Raw genomic sequence first — 17,024 nt, 5'->3', positions numbered from 1 at the left:
CAGCAACTGTAGCTCTGACTACTTCTACCGGTTCCTCCGGGAACACAAAGGGGCCTGCCTGTTCAACAAGCCCCGGGCCCAAGGTCGCCTGCGTAGGAATGCACAGTGTGGAAATGGTGTCTTGGAGGACAATGAGGAGTGTGACTGTGGACCTGACTGTGGCAATAACCAGTGCTGTGACCAAACATGTAGGCTGAAGAAAAATGCAAAATGTAATCCTGGACCCTGTTGTAATGAAACATGTGGATTTGCAGAAACGGGATTCATGTGTCGTCCTGCTTTAGGAGAGTGTGACCTCCCTGAATACTGTGACGGTACCAGTGACATATGCCCCTACGACATGTATAAGCAAGATGGCACACCTTGCAAAAGAGTTCACTATTGTGTTGCGGGTGTTTGTAGGACCCATGATACTCAATGTGTACATGTTTTTGGGTACCCTGCAAGGTCTGCCCCAGAACACTGTTACATTTCCATGAACATGAAAGGGGACCGATTTGGAAACTGTGGCCTTCCATCAACTGACTCAGAATATGTTAAATGTGAAGATGAAAATATACATTGTGGGAAAATTATATGTACAAATATTAGACATGTACCAGAAATTAAACCTAATGAAACAATGATTCAGGTTACTCATAAAGATGATTTCTGCTGGAGCATGGATGCCTACGATGCTACTGATATCCCTGATGATGGATATGTGCACACCGGCACTCTTTGTGCCCCACACAAAGTCTGCATGAATTACTCTTGCACTGATCATGCTGTGCTCAACTACGACTGTGAACCAGAAGAAATGTGTAATGGGAAAGGAGTTTGCAACAATTTAAAGCACTGCCATTGTGAGGCTGGCTATGCACCCCCTGACTGCAAAAATCCAGGATATGGGGGTAGTGTGGACAGTGGCACTCCTAGTGGACCACACCCAGGTGAAACTCAAAACTCCACCACTGTTCACAAAGATGAAAAAAAATTCTTAGACCATTTGGCCATAATACTCCTGATACTTTTGGGCATAGTATTATTATTGATAATTGTTTGTGTCACCATCCTTGGTAAACGTTCAAAAGAAGCTCCTCCAGAACCCACAGAAAAGGGTCCAGAAGAGGCTGCATTAAAGCCCCCAGAACCAGAGCCTGGAATTCCTGCTGCAGAAGATGCAGCTGAAGAGGCTCCATCAGAAGAAGAGGAAGAGGAAGAGGAGAAAGAGGAAGAGGAAGAGGAGGAGATATTGGAGTCATAAGACAAATAGTGGGAGGAAGAAGTCAAATATATCAAACATCTCAAGCACTGAGTGGGAATAAGAGGCTCAGGGATGTAAAAGCGAAGTGGGAAGTGACAGCTCCACTAGCTCTAACTAGAAGTATTCAGCACATAAAAACATACTAATATAGGAGGAGGGATTCATCCACTTTTACTATTCATTTTAGTAACTGAAGTTTTATATATTTAATATACTAAATGTTTTACTACTGCTTTTTTTTTTTTTTTTTTTTTTTTACTACTTCTTGCTTTTCCACATTTGAACTCCTCATACGCATCTATAGACATCAGACTTTGTCTTGGGCCATTTTTTCCATTCACCAGCAACTTTTTTAGGACATGTCATCTTTCATCTGAGTTTTTGGACATACATTACCACAGGTTCCTGCATTTATTACTTTCACTTAAATTGTCATTGTAATACCACTACATACTATGAGGACAGTTTTTAATGTGAGCATTTTAATTTGCCCTATAAATGTGCATTCAGAAAATGAGGAGTGCTTAAATCCAAAAAATAAATAAAACTCTATTCAGTACATCTCTTCAGATTCCATTTGGCATAGTTATTGAGTCCACTTTCTTCTGGGACTCTGTGGAATGTACTATACCTGGTAAGCCAGAAGACCCTGATTGTCCCAAGGTCAAGGGGCAAGTGTTGAAGTAATGTACTTTTTCAAATCTGGCAGATGTTTAATATGACATATGTATATCCAATTTATTACTTCCTAGTATTTCCGAGACCTTCCTATAGTCATCCTCCCTTTTTACCCAAAAGGTTTCATTTTTCCTCTAGAGCACCATTCATAGCATTTTCTCTTTACTAATCTTCATGGGATGAATTTCAGACCTCCAAATGTCTCATGTCTGATGAACATCACATAGACTTAGCAAACTGTATTTAAACTAATTTTTAACAGTATAGAGGCCCTAACCACAGTGCTACATATTTTGTCTATTTTTTTAATTTATTGAAGTAACTTGTTGACTGACATCCAAAGGCATCTTTCTAATTAAAGGTAATGGAGCTTAGAGGTGGTAGAGATACTTTTTTGTGAAGACAGCATAAAGCAAGTGTAGTATTAGTGTTATTCATTCTGTGCTAGGAACTGTGTTAAATATTTTGTGTTCATTGTCTCCATCTTCCCAACTTCCACATGAAACCTCCATCTTGTTCATGAGGAAGCAAAGAAAATTTGCTCTAGAACTGGTAAGTGGTGGAACCTGTATCTCTCCTCAGGTATGACTCAGTCTCCATTTTCCATTTCCTCATGAGCTTTTTCCTGTGGCAAAAAGCTGACCTCTATTATGAATTCCCAAATTGTGTCATCAATATTAATGAAACGGTCTTTTCTCCTATTACATCCTGACGTCATGGAATGGTCATCTTATTTAGTGCTATAGGCTCAGCATGTTGTAGATGCTTAACAGATGTTTATCCGGTGGATAAGTAAATGGTGCTAACCATAAAATATAGAGCCAGATTCATTCCTTGGGCAGAATGTCTCTTGCTACTCCTTTACACACGAAATCTTACTCAGATGCAATATGGATTGCTAAACATTTATAAACTGTCAAATAATCAAAAATTTATAAAATTTCAAATTCCAGCAAATGACATTTGAACCAGATTATGACAGTCTACAGTAGGGAAGGAGGCCAGTTTTAATGTGGACAGGAAAAAGCAGATGTATCTTGGGGTATGAAGTCTCCACTTTTAAGGGTCTGAGTTTTTCGTAAAGCATATACTGTAGGAAGTATACCTTTTCACTTGACTCCCTTCCCCATCTGAGGGATTCTGATAAATACTTGTAGCCTTATCCAATCATCTGTGTCAGTAGTCAACAGCCAGCTGCTTTCCTAAAGCTTCTGATGTGACTCATCGCTATCTTTTACTGGTCTTTGCTGGGCAACTATTGTCCTTTCTGTGCTGCCTTAGGCCAGTGGAGACCCAGGCCCTTTCCCTAGTTCGTCAAAGCATAGCCCCATCCAGATTCTACATTTTTATCTAGATTTGTGGTTGGGGGCAACAAAGGGAAGTTGCAATGTGGAAAAGAAAAACATTTGGGTGCTGCAGATATGTATTAATGCTTCTAAGAGTCCAGGGGTCATGTCCCACTGGTGACTACATTGGCCATCCCTTTCCTTTTTGACCTGACCCAATATCCCTTCTGGTTCCTACAGGAATGCTTGTGATAATATCCTCACTACCTGGAATCAGATTCCACCACATTCTCTGGGGCCCAGTAAGAAGGGGAAAATTTTTTTTTTAATGATTTACTGAAAACCTAGATCACATCATCATAACCTCACATAAACAAACTATGTAGGAGGAGGGATTCATCCACTTTTACTATTCATTTTAGTAACAGGTTTTGTTTATTTAATATACTAAATGTTTTACTACTTCTTACTTTTCCACATTTCATTTGAACTCCTTATATGCATCTATAGACATCAATTTTTGTCTTGGGCCATTTCTTCCATTCACAACGAGACAAAGCATAAAACTAGTTTGACAAAAAATGTAGCTTTTTGTACATTCAAACTTCATTTCTTAAGCTTATTTATTTTTGTTGATATATAATTGATATTTAACATATTAGTTTCAGGTGTACAACACAGCAATTCATATTTGGATATATTTTGAAATGATTATGACAGTAAGCTAACATGTATCACCACACACCGTTATAATTTTTTTCTTATGAAAACATTTAAGTTCTACTTTCTTAGCAACTTTCAAATATATAATATAGTATTAATTAGTCATCGTGCTGTATATTATATCCCCAGGACTTATTTATTCTATGATTGAAAGTCTATGTCTCTTGAGTGCCTTCATCCATTTCACCAACCCCCCCACCCCCTGATTGTGTCAACTTTTCATTTGTTCTCTGTATCTCCAAGGTATTTCTGGTTTTTGTTTGTTTTTTAGATTCCACATATAATTGAGAACATATGGTATTGGTCCTTCTCTACTGACTTATTTCACTTATCAGAATTCTCTCAAGATCCATCTATGTTGTTACACATGGCAAGTTTCCTTTTATCTTGCTGAATAATATACACACACATACATATATACATATGTCTGTATATATATAATACTCCTGTATAAATAGTAGATATACATACATACATATTATCACATTTTCTTTATCCATTCATCCACTGGTAACACCTAGGTTGCTTTCCATGTCTTGGCTATTGTCAATATGCTGCAGTTAACATGGAGGTGCAAGTATCTTTTCAAGTTCGTGCTTTCATTTCCTTTGGATAGCCAGTAGTAAACTACTAAATCATACATTTAGTTCTATTTTTAACTTTTTTGAGGAAACGCCATACTGTTTTCCATAGTGTATACACCAATTTACATTCCCACCTACAGTGCACAAGGGGTTCCTTTTGTCCACATCCTCATCCAACACTTGTTAGTTCATGTATTTTTGATAATAACCATTCTAACAAGTGTACGGTGATATATCATTGTAGCTTTGACTAGCATTTTCCTGGTGATGAGTGATATTGAGCTCCTTTTCATGAACCTATTGGATATTATTTTTCTACATTAAAAAACTTTTTAAAATGTTTATTCATTTTTGATAGAGACAGAATGTTAGCGGTAGAGGAGCAGAGAGAGAGAGACAGAATCCAAAGCAGGCCCTAGGCTCCAAGCTGTCAGCATAGAGCCTGAAGTGGAGTTAAACACACAAGCCATGAGATCATAGCCAAAGCCAAACACTTAACTGACTGAGCCACCCAGGCACCCCAATAAGTGTTTATTTATATGGAGAGAGCGAAGGCACACGTGAGCATGCACATGAGCAGGGGAGGGGCAGAGAGAGTGGGAGAAAGAGAATTCCAAGCAGGCTCCACACAGTGAGCACAGAACCCAATGCAGGGCCCAATTCCATGAACATAGAGATCATCACCTGAGCCCAAACCAAGAGTTGGACACTTAACCAACTGAGCCACCTAGGTGCCCCCTGGTAGGTCCTCTTTGGAAAAATGTCTATTCAGACCCTCCTCCCATTTTTCAATTGAGTTGTTTTACTGCTGTTTAGTTGTAGGAGTTCTTTACATATTTTGGGTATTAATTCCTTATTAAATACAAGACTTGCAAATATTTTCTCCCCTTCAGCAGTTGCTTTTCCTTTACTGTGGAAGTTTTTAGTTTAATGTGGTTTCAGTTATTTTTGTTTTTGTTGCCTTTGCTTTTGGTGTCAAATCCACAAGAGCACTAAAAAGACCAGTGTCAAGAAGCTTATTGCCAGGGAGCCTGGGTGGCTCCGTCGGTTAAGCGTCTAGCTTCAACTCAGGTCATGATCTCACAGTTCATGGGTTTGAGTCCCGCATCAGGCTCTGTGCTGACAGCTAGCTCAGAGCCTGGAGCCTGACTTCAGATTCTTTGTCTCCCTCTCTCTCTGCCCTTCTCCTGTTCATGCTGTCTCTCTCTCTCAAAAATAAATAAAACATTTTTAAAAAGTTAAAAAAAAAGAAGCTTATTGCCTATGTTTTCTTCCAAGGGTTGTATGGTTTCAGATCTTACGTTCAAATCTTTAATCAATTTTATGAGTTAATATTTGTGTATAGGTATGATAGTGGTCCAGCTTCATTCTTTTGCATGTGACTGTCTAGTTTTCCCAACATCATTTACTGAAGAGACTGTCCCTTCCCCATTGTCTATTTGTGGCTTTACTGTCAAAAATTAACTGACTATATGTGTGAGTTTATTTCTGGGCTTTCTATTCTGTTCTATTGACTTATGTGTCTATTATGCCAATGCCATACTGTTTTGATCACCATAGCTTTGTAATCTAGTTTTGTTTATTTATTTATTTATTTATTTTTGTAATCTAGTTTTAAATCAGGAAGTGTGATGCTTCCAAGTTTGTTCTTCTTTAAGATTGTTTTGATTACTTTTGTGGTTCCACACAAATTTTAGGATGGATTTGTTCTATTCCTACATAAAAATGCTGTGGAATTTTTGTAGAGAATGAACTGAATCTGTAGATTTCTTCAGATATTATAAGCATTTTAACAATATTAATTCTTGGGGTACCTGGGTGGCTCAGACAGTTATGTGTCCAACTTCAGCTCAGGTCATGATCTTGTGAATCATGGGTTCAAGCCCCACGTCAGGCTCTGTGCTGACAGCTTGGAGCCTGGAGCCTGCTTCAGATTCTGTGTCTCCCTCTCTCTCTGCCTCTGTCCCATATTCACGTTCTCTCTCTCTCTCTCTCTCAAAAATAAACATTAAAAAAAATCAATTCCTCCAGCCCATGAACATGAAATATCTTTCCATTTCTTTGTGTTTTTCTCAGTGTCTTTCATCAGCATCTTATAGTCTTCAGTTATAGGTCTTTCACCTCCTTGGTTAAATTTATTCCTAGGCATTTTATTCTTTTTGAGGCAATTGTAAATGGGGCTATTTTCTTAATTTTTTTGATAGTTCATTATTAGTGTATAGAAACACAACTGAGTTTGTAAATTGATTTTGGATCCTGCAACTTGACTGAATTCACTTTTATTATTTCTAAATTTTCTATTGGAATTTTTATTATTTATTATTAATAATGTTTGGAGTAAGCTTTACAGCTAACATGGGGCTTGACTCATGACCCTGAGATCTAGAGTTTCATGCTCTACCAAATGAGCCAGCCAGGCACCCCAGTGGAGTCTTTATATGGCATCTGCAAGTAGTGAGGCTTTACTTCTTCTTCTCTGGATGTCTTTTATTTTTCTTGCCTTATTTCTCTGGCTAGGATTTCCAATACTATGTTGAATAAAAGTGGTTAGAATCAGTATCTTTGTCTTGTTCCTGATCTTAGAGGGAAAGCTTTCAGCTTTTTATCACTGCATATGATGTTAGCTGTGGGCTGAAACTACATTCCTGAGTAGAATTTTGTCACCTAGGGTGGGGTATTGATAAAAAGTCTCACTGAAATGTTTTCATAAAATTTTTTAAAAAGGCAATATTCTTCCACCAGTGAAAATGCTGAACAACTTAAAAATAAGTTCTCACCTTGCTTCTAGACATACAACTATCAAGATTTTGAACTTAAAAAATGCTTTAATGTTTATTTTTGAGAGAGAGAGAGAGACAGAGTGTGAGTAGGGGAGGGGAATAGAGAGAGAGGGAGACACAGAATCTAACCCAGGCTCCAGGCTCTGAGCTGTCAGCACTGAGATCATGACCTAGGCCAAAGTTGGATGCTTAACCAACTGAGCCACCGAGGCGCCCCTGAGCTTCTTTATTAATACCCTATTATATATGTCTATAGCTCTAAGTGGTTACTTTGTAATGGGAAAATGAATCTTCCATTACCTTTCCCCATAAATATGCCCAATCCACCACCTTATGTCCTGTTATGAAAAAATCATTCTACTTCCAGAGGCTGCAGGGGAGAGAAGGAGCTAAATAGTTTGCCCTTGACCTTACCTCTGAAATAGATCCTATATCTTTAAAACCTATGACATAATGAACTATAATTATAGACATTTCAAATTATCAGTAGTTTTTGTTTAATCAGAGGGGGATGCAAAATTTGCCTTTGTAAGAGAACCTTTTAGTGAGCTTTTATTTTAAAGGTCAAACTCAAGGCCTGTTCTCACTAGAGTGGTTGAGATGAAACTATACAGCTTGACTAAACTTGTAAAGGAGTGGTCTTCACTGCAGGCAGAGTTACATTCTTACAGAATTCATTGTAATGTTGATCACTGAGAAGTAAGGATTTTGTGAGAGAAAAGTTGGAAGTTGGGGACCTGGGCTTTGGAAAAAAGTGTCCAGGTAAAAGACTGAGGCATGAGAATGTCTGAAGATGCCTCCCCCAACCCCACCCCAGAGGGGTGGCCTCTGTGAAGTATTGAAGCGCCGATGTCAGGCAACCATTATCCCCTGATTTCTGAACTGCAATCCCTGTTATTTTCAGAAAGCCAAGACCAAACACTTCTACAACATGAAACCCTATCCTATATGCTCCTTTTATTTTGGACTCCCTCCCTTTAATAAGATGCTCTCTTAGTTTATTTCACTTATCTTCTCTTTTTAGCCCCTTCACTGATTGTAGTTCTCCTCACTTTGTTCTTAGAAATCACTGCTAACCCGGTATACAACTTTCCATACCCTTTTCCATAGTCATATAATTACATATAAATGTTTTGGGGGTAATCTTTTTAAAATGAGCTTGTCGGGCCGCCAAGTTTTCTGTCTGCCTCAGGCAAGGATTATCACTCTCCAGAAAGTGAACCAGCAAACAAGATTTGCATTCTAGAGGCTGGAGACTGCCATTTCCTGGTCAAAATAACTTTGGAGTCTCTCATGCTGGGCCAGACATGAGTGGCCAAGGTGCACAAAAGATCAAAACCATATTTTGGATTATTCAGTGCTAACTCCCCCCTTCCCAGCATTGCTGAGGTAAATCTGGGCGTTTCTTTTGATATTCATTTGACTCTGTTTACCTGGTAACTGACCTTGGTCAGCTGCTTTGTTTTCCCTCCTTGAAACCTTTATAAAAGACAGTTTTCTGAATAAAGCTCTCTCTCTCTTTTGCCTGATCAGAAAAGCGTGAGTTCTGTCTTTACTCTCTGCGTCTCCCTCTCCTGCCCGCTTTTTCTCTCCCTCCCTCAGGAGAAGGACCCGCGATTCTCCGCCTTGCCGGTCGGGGCGGGGCGGACGAAACAGGTACCACAGAAAGCCCCGGCCCTGCGGGTTATGACACGAGCTCATATTACATTCCTTTGAATCTTGCTTTTATCTGCATAGTGGTAGGCTCACCAAGTCATTCTGTATATTTCTAAACCACTCTTTGCCATGACTGCACAGTATTCCACAGTATATTGCTAACAATATTCTATAGTTAATTCAACCATTTTTTATAGACATGAATTTTGTCCTCAGGGTTGTTGTTTTTAGCCACTAAAAATAATACTGCCAACAAAATCCTTCTAAATACACAAATCTGAAAACAGTATATCCAGGATTTTCTTCTGGATCCTATTCTTTACTTGCGCTGTCTTCCTATTATTCCTTTCTCTTTTCCACCACTCCTATTGGCAGAATTCTTCTCTCGATAATGACTGACGGGCTAGTTCTGGAAACTTAAGCCCAGTGAGAAGCACCTCCCAATATCCTGCTTCAGGCAATCCTGTTGCTTACTTGATTTAATTCAGACTTTGGCGGCTTGTATCCTGCTTGGTTCAGAGAGACAGTAACTAACTCCACAGTTAGAATTCATGTTAGCAGTGGTGAGGCTGAGGAGATTTATGGAAACCTGCCCCTCTCCTATAAGGCCTCGCAGAGGCAGCCTCAGAAGACATCTCTCAATGAAGAAAAATTAATATATTTTCCCAGATATGACATTACAGGTTTAGGGATAGTCTGCTGGGGCTTTGGACCTTCTGCCCCTTGAATTCACTACAAGGTAATCTAAACTTCATACCCATAGAGAGCATTTCCCATTCCACTAGCCAACTCTAGGTCTAATTAGAGAGGTTGGCCAGAGCACTTGGACTTTGAAGTCATAGTAATTTGGGTTTGAATCTCTACTCATCTTTTTTTTTTTTTTTTTTTTTTACTGTTTTATTTTTTGAGAGACAGAGAGAGACAGTGCGAGCAGGGGAGGGTCAGAGAGAGAGGGAGATACAGAATCTGAAGCAGGCTCCAGGCTCTGAGCTGTCAGCACAGAGACTGACACAGGGCTCGAACCCACAGACCATGAGATCATGACGTGAGCCGAAGCTGGACGCTTAACCGACTGAGCCACCCAGGCGACCCTCTACTCATCTTTCTTAGCTGTGAGTTTGGATAACATTTTTACCCTATGAGCATCAGTTTTTTTTCAACCATAAATTGAATACACTTATAAATGTCTTGTAGGGTTACCATGAGGACTGCTAGTCTGTAAAATTTTAGACTACTGCTCAGAACAAAAGATGCAATAAATATTTGTTCAGATTACCACTGTTTTCTTTGTTACATCCCATATTAGCAAATTAGGGCACTGTAGGGTAAATCCTTCTCATCCCACATCCTTTCAATCTCTACAAGTTATAAACCCCAGAAATTCCTATTCAGAATAGATGTCTGAAATGACAACCCAGTTTATGCTTTACAAAGATTCCACCTAAATTTAACTAAAGTGTCTTCTGTGTAATACTTATCTTCTTAAATAAATATTTCATGAAAAAAACTTGTCAGGAAGTTAAACAAGAAGAGGGAACTGATAGAGTGGGCAGGATAAGAATCTTCAAAGAGGAAAGTGAGGAGCTGTGTTAGCATAAGGCAATGGGGTTCTGCCTAGAGCTTGGTGGTAAATAAAATGTGCCATCACCATACAATGGACCATTACTTAGTAATAAAAAGGAAAGTAATAGTGATACATATTATAGTATAGAAGAACCTTGAAAACATTATGCTAAGTGAAAAAAGCCAGTCACAGAAGGTGACATATTACATTATTTCATTTATATTTACATCCAGGATAGGCAAATCCAGAAAGAAAGAAGGGGTACAACAAGCTAAGGGGAGAGAATGGGAAGTGACTTCTACTGAGTACAGGTTTCTTTCTAGGGTGATAAGAATGTTCTAAAATTAGATGATGATGATGATGGCTGCACAATCTGTAAATGAGCTTTACATGGGTGAATTTTATAGTGTATTAACTATACATCAGTAAAGCTATTTAAAAATTTTTTAATGTTTGTTTATTTTTGAGAGAGACAGAGCACGAAGTTGAGAAGGGGCAGAGAGAGGGACACACAGAATCAGAAGCAAGCAAGTTCCAAGCTCTGAGCTGTCTGCACAGAGCCTGATGCAGAGCTCAAACCCATGAACCATTAGATCATGACCTGAGCCGAAGTCAGATGCTTAAACGACTGAGCCACTCATGCACCCCTAAAGCTTTTATTTTTAAAAGTTTAAAACATTAAATATAAGGCTAAATCCCTGTTCGTCACTACTCCAGATCTTTCCACTCCTCCCTATTGGGAACAATTATTATCAGTGTGGTCTATTTTTAGGCAGAAAACATAAGGTTTTGTTTTATGTACATAAATATATAACATAAATAGTATCATGCTTTTAAAAACTCATTTTGGGGGTGCCTGGATAGCTCAGCTAGTTGAGTGACTGGATTTCAGCTTGGGTCATGATCCCAGGGTCATGGGATCAAGCCGCTCATTGGGCTCTGCACTGAGCAGGCAGCCTGCCTGAGGCCCCTCCCTCCCACCCCCACACCGTCCTCTCCCCAGCTTGCATGCTCTATAAAGAACAACAAATAAATAAATAACTCATTTTGTTTTGTAGATAAGTCCATATTACTCATGTGCTCTTCAAAGGAAATGCTTTGGTGGGATCTTGGGCATTTTAATGCTTACTGTATTTGATGTGCTTTAAATAAAGAGGCATCAAGATATCTGGGGAAAGACACTATCATTTCTGCAAAGGACTTCACACCTGGCTAATTCAGGGGGCCTCTATGATGGGCCAAATATTCCTGCTGATGTAGTAAGAATTTTGCTGTACTCTCCTGGAATTAAAAAAAAAAGAAATTTTTTGGAAAAAACATACATGGGAAAGGGGAAATCCTGGGAAAGTTCTCAGTTAAGGGAAACTGTGAAGGAAGTAATGCTATTTTGTATTTCTGTTGATTACACTTTTTACTTTGCAAAGCATTTTTAGAAATGCTGTTGAATAATCAACAAAACTCACATAGATATTGGTATTTCCACACTACAGAAAAGAAGCTGATGCTCAAAGAGATTAAATGACAAAAATAGCAATTTGCAAATAACCAAACTGGGGCTTGAATTCAGGTTTTCTAGGTAAAAAAAAAAAACACAACTTTTTGAGCAAGACTCCGTATCATAGTCCGTGGAAAAAATTATTTACCGTAGATGTAGTATTCCATATTTGAATGGTTAGGAAACAAATTCAAATATGAGAAATGAAAGGAGATTTGCACAAACTGGCAGCAGCACTTCAGTTTTTCACAATCTCCTCACATCACCCCATAAAAAATGCCAAAGCACCAGGATGGTAACATCAAAACCAACAAACAATAGCAGCAAAGGGTGGTAAGGCATCTGACAACCCCCCAAGTCTGGGTAGATGAGGACAAACTACTAACAGCTCCAAGACCCAAGTGGTATTAGTATCTGTCAGAGAGAAAGCAGAGAAGAGTAATGAGATGTCTACTGGGCCCGAGAAAAGAAAATACTCTAACTACCAAACAGATACTCTGGGACACAGAGTGAGCCAATTTGCAAAAAAGCACCTGAAATTGGAAAGGGTTCCTGACACCTCAATTCTGGGGAAAATGCAAGAGGTCAACTGCAGGTGTGAATGCACCAGAGAAGTAAACTTCCAGGACAAACTCTCACAATGAGGAGGATCTACTGGAAGAAATTCAAACTGACTAGGACTAAAAGGCAAAGAAGATAGATTTTAAGTGGAAATACCTTCACTATTTCAATAATTAAAATGCTATTTGCTATAAGATTTTGGTAAACAGTCTTCACTATGTTTATGTAGTATCTTTGTATTCCTATGAAGTGTTTTAAAACTATTTTTATTTATTTATTTTGCGAGAGAGAGACAGAGAGTGAGTGAGAGGCAGAGAGGGAGGGAGAGAGGAACAGAGAGAGAAGGAGAGAAAGTATCCCAAGCAGTCTCCATGCTTAGCGTTGGAACCCAATGCAGAGCTCACGGTTCATGAGCTCATGATCTGAACCGAGATCAAGAACCAGACACCCAACTGACTGAGCCACCCAGGCACCCTCCTCAATGAAATTTTTGAAAATAGGAGTAGTTGGTGAATTTTAACAAAATTTTTGGCAGGTATTCTTAGGTTCATTTTTTTTTCCTTTAAGTTTTTCCGTGATGAATTATGATGATACATCTATTAAAAAGCTAAACTCATGCTTATGTTTCTGGCATAAATTCTTTTTTTAATTTAAATTCAAGTTAGTTAACATATAGTGCAGTATTAGTTTCAAGAGTAGAATTCAGTGATTCATCGTTTACATATAACAGCCAGTGCTCATCCCAACAAGTGACCTCCCTAATGCCCATCACCCATTTAGCCCATCCCCCACATCCCCTCCAGCCACCTCAGTTTGTTCTCTATATTTAAGTCTCTTATGCGTTGTCCCCTTAGTTCTGTTTTTATCTTATTTTTCCTTCCCTTTCCCTGTATTCATCTGTTTTGTTTCTTGAATTCCACATATGAGTGAAATCATATTTGTGCTTCTCTGACTTATTTTGCCTAGCTTAATAAATTCTAGCTTCATTCACATTCTTGTAAATGGCAAGATTTCATGCTTTTTTGATCATCAAATACCCTATTTTATTTATATATATAATATATAATATTTCATTACACACACACACACACACACACACACACACACACACACCACATCTTCTTTACCATTCATCAGGCAAGGCACATTTGGGCTCTTTCCATAATTTGATTATTATTGATAGCACTGCTATAAGCATAGTGGTGCATGTGCCCCTTTAAATCAACATTTTTGAATCCTTTCTATAACTTCCTAGTAGTGCAATTGCTGGGTTACAGGGTAGTTCTATTTTTAACTTTTTGAGAAACCTCCATACTGTTTTCTGGAGTTGCTGCACCAGTTTGCATTCCTACCAACAGCGCAAAAGGGTTTCTCTTTCTCTGCATCCTTGCCAATGTCTGTTGTTTCCTGAGCTGTTAATTTTAGCCATTCTGACAGGTGTGATGTTATCTCATTGTAGTTTTGATTTGTATTTCCCTGATGATTAATGATGTTGAGCATCTTTCATGTGTGTGTTGACCATCTGGATATCTTCTTTGGAAAAGTGTCTCTTCATGTCTTCTGTCCATTTCTTCACAGGATTATTCTTTTTTTGGGTGTTGAATTTGGTAAGTTCTTTATAGATTTTGGATACTAACCCTTTATCTGATATGTCATTTGTAAATGTCTTCTCCCATTCCCTTGGTTGCCTTTTCACTTTGTTGATTGTTTCCTTCACTGTGCAAAAGCTTTTTATCTAGATGAGGTCCCAAGTGCATTTCTGCTTTGGTTTCCTGTGCCTCCGGAGAGGTGTTAAGAAGTTGCTGTGGCCGAGGTCAAAGAGATTGTTACCTGTTTTCTCCTCTATGACTTTGATGGTTTCCTGTTTTACATTTAGGTTTTTTATCTAATTTGAATTTATTTTTGTGTATGGTGGAAGAAAGTAGTTCAGGTTCATTCTCCTGCATGTCACTGCCCAGTTTTCCCAACACCATTTGCCATAGAAACTGTCTTTTTTCCTTTGGGCATTCTTTCCTGCTTTGTCAAATATCAGTTGGCCCTACATTTGTGGGTCCACTTCTGGATTTTCTACTCTGTTCCGTTGATACATGTGTCTGACTTGATGGCATAAATTCTTTTTGAGCATGGTATTTTCCTCCAACATACAAGATTCTATTTGTAATAGATCTTTTTGCCTGTGTCTACATTCAGAATAAGTGAGATTATCTCTGCCTTTAAAAAAATGCCATCTTTATCAAGTTAGGGTATTATGATTATATTAACTCCATAAAGAACCTTCAATATTTTCCTTTAGATTTTCAAATTTAGTGATAAATTTGCACAAGTATATTTGTATAATTTCAAATCTCTTCTGCACCCATATCATACATTCCTATTCTTTTATTGTGGTAACACATGAAATCTACCTTTCTAACAAAATTTTAAGTACTATACATTATTGTTGACTCTACATACAATGTTGTACAGATTTCCAGAACTTATTTACCTTGCTTAACTGAAACTTTATACTATTGATTAATAAATCCCCATTCCCCAGCTGTGACAATCCCCGTTCCACTTTTTGATTCTATGAATTTGGCTTACACATCTAAGTGGATTTTGCAGTATCTGTCTTTCTGTGATTTCTCTATTTAGCATAATGTCCTCAAGGTTCATCTATGTTTTCACATATTGCAGGATTTCCTTATTTAAGACTGAATAGCATTCTGTGGTACATTTTCTTTATCTGTTCAACAATGTTTCTATATATTGGCTATAATAAATCATGGCTACAATGAACATGGGAATGCTAGTATCTCTCTGTGATCCCGATTTCAATTGTTTAAATAGGTGCCATAAGTGGGATTGCTGTATTGTAAGATAGTTCTATTGTTAATTGTTTTGAGGAACCTCCATATTGTTTTCCATAGTGGTACACTGGTTTTGCATTCCCACCAACAGTGTGAAACCCTAACTAACACTGTTTTTTGTTTTGTTTTGGATAATAGCCATCCCCAAAAATGTGAGGGAACATCTCATTGTAGTTCTGATTTACATTTCCCTGATGATTATAATGCTGAACATATTTTCATCTATTTGTTGGCCATCTGTGTGTCTTCTTTGGAGAAATGTCTATCCAAGTCCTTAGCCCATTTTATAATTGGGATGTTAACTTTGCTACTGAGTTGTAGGAGTTCCTTATATATTTTGGAGATAAACCTCTTATGAGATATCAGGTTTGTAAATATTCTCTCCTACTCTGAAACCTGACTTTTCATTCTGTTGATTGCTGTACAGAAGCTTTTTAGCTTGATGTAGTCCCACTAACTTTTATTTTTGTTGCTTGTGCTTTTGGTAGCATATCCATGAAATCATTCCAATGTCATGAAATTTTTTCTAGGAGGTTTACAGTTTCAGGTCTTAGATTTAAATCTTTAATTCATTTTGAGTTGATTTTTGTATATGGTGTAAAATAAGGGTCCAACTTCATTCTTTTGCTAGTTTTCCAAACATCATTTGTTAAAGAAACTACTCTTTCCCAATTGCTTATTCTTTGCACCCTTGTTGAAGATGAGTAGGCCACATCAGTGTGAATCTGTTTCATAGGTCTGTGTGTTTATCTTTATGCCAGTACCATATTGTTTTGATTACTGTAACTTTGTAATATATTTTGGAATTAGGAAATGTGATGCCTCCAGCTTTGCTGTTCTTTTTAATTATTAATTTGGTGCCATCCCTATTAGTACTACTTTTGCTACATCCCTTAAGTTTTGATATGTTTTCATTTTCATTTGTCTTTAGGCATTCCCTTCTTTTTTAAAAGATTTTATTTATTTAAGTAATCTGCACACCCAATGTGGAGGTTAAACTCACAAACCCAAGATTAAGAATTGTATGCTCTTCTGGGGCACCTGGGTGGCTCAGTTGGTTGAGCATCTGACTTCAGCTCAGGTCATGATCTTGTGGTTCATAAGTTTGAGCCCCGCATTGGGCTCTGTGCTGACAGCTCAGAGCCTGGAGCCTGTTTTGGATTCTTTGTCTCCCCCTCTCTCTGTTCCTCCCCTGCTTGCATTCTGTCTCTCTCTCAAAAATAAATAAACATTTAAAAAAAAGTTGTATGCTCTTCCAACTGAGCTGGCTGGGTGCCCCATCTGGAGGTATTTTCTAATTTCATTTTTAATTTCTTCTGTGACCCAACAGTTACTCAAGGGTATGTTGTCAATTTCCACACATTTGTGAAAATTTCAGTTTTCCTTCTACTGATTTCTAGTTCCATTCCATTGTAGTTAGAAAAGAAACCTAATGATTTCAATATTCTTAAATTTGCTAAGTCTAATTCTGTGACCTAACATGTGATCATCCACTGGAGAAAATTCTGTGTCGACTTGAGAAGAATGTGTATTCTGCCCCCCTATTAGATGCAATGTTCTGATATGTCTATTAGGTCCATTTGGTCTGTATTAAGTCCTCTG

At 38.1% G+C, this 17,024-nt stretch overlaps 1 protein-coding gene across 3 annotated transcripts in view; it reads right to left on the bottom strand.

The window, feature by feature from the left end:
• The window catches only part of TMEM116 (transmembrane protein 116), a 102,863-nt gene that overhangs the window by 29,293 nt on the left and 56,546 nt on the right, over positions 1 to 17,024 (bottom strand). The window lies entirely within an intron of this gene.

This window comes from Suricata suricatta, chromosome 14 (assembly GCF_006229205.1).
Source record: "Suricata suricatta isolate VVHF042 chromosome 14, meerkat_22Aug2017_6uvM2_HiC, whole genome shotgun sequence".
NCBI lineage: Eukaryota > Metazoa > Chordata > Mammalia > Carnivora > Herpestidae > Suricata > Suricata suricatta.
The sequence above is the reverse complement of the archived record's forward strand: the minus strand, read 5'-3'. Positions and strand labels throughout refer to the sequence as shown.